Consider the following 3448-nt stretch of genomic DNA (forward strand, 5'->3'; position numbering starts at 1 on the left):
AGATCTTCTCTCACTACTCTAAAGGGCCCCTTTGGCAGTAGGAAACACATAGACTATTATGGAGATTGATTTTGGAATAGGAGTCTGAGATCACTGACATCTTCTTGGGGATGTTCCTCAAGGATGAGGTCTTGAAAATCATGCCTGTTGAGAAGCAGACACATGCAGGCCACTGGACCAGGTTCAAGGCCTTCGTTGCCATTGGAGACTATAATGGCCATGTTGGCTTGGGTGTCAAGTGCTCCAAGGAGGGTGCTACTGCCATCTGTGGGGCCATTATTCTGGCCAAGCTCTCCATTGTCTCTGTGGCTACTGGGGGAACCAGATCATCAAGTCTCATGCCATGCCCTGCAAGGTGACCAGGCACAGTGCCATCTGATCCCTGTGCCCCAAGGCACTGGAATTGTTCAGGCAAGTGTGCCCAAGAAACTGCTGCTGATGGCTGCAGTTGATGACTGCTACACTTCTGCCAAGGGCTGCACAGCTACCCTTGGCAAGTTTGCCAAGGCCACTTTTTGTTTGTTTGTTTTTTTCTATAATTATATTTTATTAATTTTCATAAACATTTACAGAGATTTTGGGTTTCCACTCATTCATTGTTGCACTATTCTCTCTACCCTCCTCCCAGTTTGTTCTTGTCCAAATGCGACAGTGCTTGTCAAAGCCAGTTCTGATTAATCTTCTTTGTCAGTGTGTCCTTTGCCATTCCCTATCACTCCTCCCTGAGAGAGACTTCACCCTGAGTCATAAGGAAAAGGGGATGGCGTATTCTCTTAGCTACTTCCTGCTGAAAAGGGACGCTGTGGGTTTCAGGGTGAAGATCTTCTCTCACTACTCTAAAGGGCCCCTTTGGCAGTAGGAAACACATAGACTATTACGGAGATTGATTTTGGAATTTAGATGCACTCTTATTGATTGTGCTTGGCAGTACATGTTCATATCCTTGAAGATGTATCATGGGGGTGTTGCAACCTAGAAGACACAAATTGACTAACAAGTTATAAGTACATGAGTCAAGAATTATGGAAAAGTAAAAAGGTTATTTCATTGTTTTACAAACCCTCCCCCAGGTCCCCTCCACCATGTAGCCCTCGCTCTAGACTCCTGTGATGACAGAAATACCTAGTTATAGATCTCTTTTAAACAACAGTGGCATCATGTAATATTTGTCCTTTTGTGACTGGGATATTTCACTCAGCATAATGTTCTCCAGAGTCAACCATTTTGAATAATATTGCATGAGTTCCTTGTTTTTTAATGCAGCATAGTATTCCATTGTCCAAGGCCACCTTTGATGCCATCTCCAAGAACTACTGCTGCTTGACCCCAGATCTCTGGAAAGAGACTGTGTTCCCCAAGTCTCCCTACCAGGAACTCACTGACAGTCTTGTAAAGACTCATACCAGAGTCTCTGTGCCAAGGACCTAGGGTCCAGCTGTAGCCACCATATAGTGGATTTTGTATAACAAAGAAAATGAATTAAGTTTTAAAAAAAAGATTTCAAAGGGAAACTTGAGAAGGCAAAGAAAAGTATTATAATGGAATGTGCAGACAGCTGGAATTGGAGAATAAAATGGAAGAACTCATCCTGCATTTCTCATGCTGAGAGAACGGAAAAACAAATTTAAGCCTTGAGTTGCAATATTGAAAGATGTTATGGACAATATAGTGAATGACCCAGAAAACATCAAAAGAAGATGGAGAGAATACACAGAATCACTGTAGTAAGAAGAACTGATTGATGCGGAAAAATTTCAGGAAGTACCTTATGAGAGGGAGTCAATGGTAATGGGGGATGAAGTGGAAGCTGTATAGAAGGCACTGGCAAAAAATAAGGCCCCAGGAATCAATGGGATACCAATTGACTTGTTTCAACCAATAGATACAGACCTAGATGTGCTCACCAGTCTATGTCAGGAAATTTGGAGGACAGCTGTCTGGTCAATGAATTGGAAGAAGTTCATATTTGTTCCCATTCCCAAGAAAGGTTTGGAATGTGAACACTATTTCACAGAATGTGTAAACTATCGAATAATATCATGAATATCACCCACAAACAAAACTGCTGAAGATCATTAAAAAACTGCTGGAACAGTACATAGATATGGAACTACCAGAATTTCAAGCAGGATTTAGAAGAAGCCATGGCACCAGAGATATCATTGTTGATGGCAAATGGATCCTGGCTGAAAGTATGGAATACAAGAAGAATGTCTCTTTATGCTTTAGTGAATATGCAAAGACATTGAAGAAGACTGTGAAGATCATAACAAGTTACGGCTAACATTGAGAAGAATGGGAGTTCCATAGCCTTAATTGTGCTCACACAAAACCTATACCTAGACCAGGGATCATAACAAGTTATGGATAATATTGAGAAGAATGGACATTCTAGAACACTTAATTGTGCTCATATAAAACCTATACCTAGACCAGGAGGCTGTTGTGCAAACAGAGCAAGGGACTACTACATGGTTTAAGATTAGGAAGGGAGTGTGTCAGGGTTGTATTCTCTCTCTGTACCTATTTAATCTGTTTGCTGAGCAAATTCTTCATGTAGCTGGACTCTGTGAAAAGGAATGTGGCATCAGGATCAGAGAAAGACTCACTGATAATCTGCCTTATGCAGATGACATAACCTCGCTTGCTGAAAGTGAAGAGGACTTGAAGCACCTGTTGCAGAGGCTCAAAGAATATAACCTTCAATATGGATTGCATCTCAATGTCAAGAAGACCAAGATTCCTACCACTGGATTGATAGGCAACATTATGATAGAAAGAGAAAAGATTGAAATTGTCAACAACTTCATCTTACTTAGATCAACAATTAACAGCCTTCGTATCAGCTTCCATAGGTTGGTAAAAAGCCCCAAGAATTGAGGGAATACAAATTGAGTTGTTTCAACAAACAAATGAAGCCTGGACATGCTCACTAGCCTATACCCAGAAATTTGGAAGAGTTAGTTATTTGGCCAACTGACTGAAAGAGAACCATATTTGTTCACATTATAAAAAAATATTATCCAACAGAGTGTGGAAATTACTGAATAATATCATTAATATCACACACAAGTAAAATCTTGCTGAAGCACTACATCGACAAGCAACTTCCAGAAAATCAAACTGGATACAGAAGAGACTATGGAATGGGCAAGATCATTGCTGATGTCAAATGGATCTTGGCTGAAAGCAGAGAAAGATGCTTACTTGTGTGTTACTGACCATTCAAAGACTTTCAATTGTGTGTATCATAATAAATTATGAATAATATTGAGAAGAATGAGAATTAAAGAAGGCATAATGGTACTTATGTAGAAACTGTATATAGACAATTTGAGTGAGAGCAGTCAGTTGAACAGAACAAGGGGATACTGTATGGTTTAAACTCAGGGAAGGTGTACATCAGAATTGAATGTTGGACTATATGAAGTAGAATATGGCATCGATA

General features: G+C 40.2%; 1 pseudogene; it reads left to right on the forward strand.

The window, feature by feature from the left end:
• LOC102861414 overlaps positions 1-1428 on the forward strand; it is a 2242-nt pseudogene extending 814 nt beyond the window's left edge.
• The last annotated feature ends 2020 nt before the right edge of the window (positions 1429-3448 follow it).

This window comes from Elephantulus edwardii, unplaced genomic scaffold (assembly GCF_000299155.1).
Source record: "Elephantulus edwardii isolate Elephantulus edwardi_28Jun2011 unplaced genomic scaffold, EleEdw1.0 scaffold00028, whole genome shotgun sequence".
Lineage (NCBI taxonomy): Eukaryota > Metazoa > Chordata > Mammalia > Macroscelidea > Macroscelididae > Elephantulus > Elephantulus edwardii.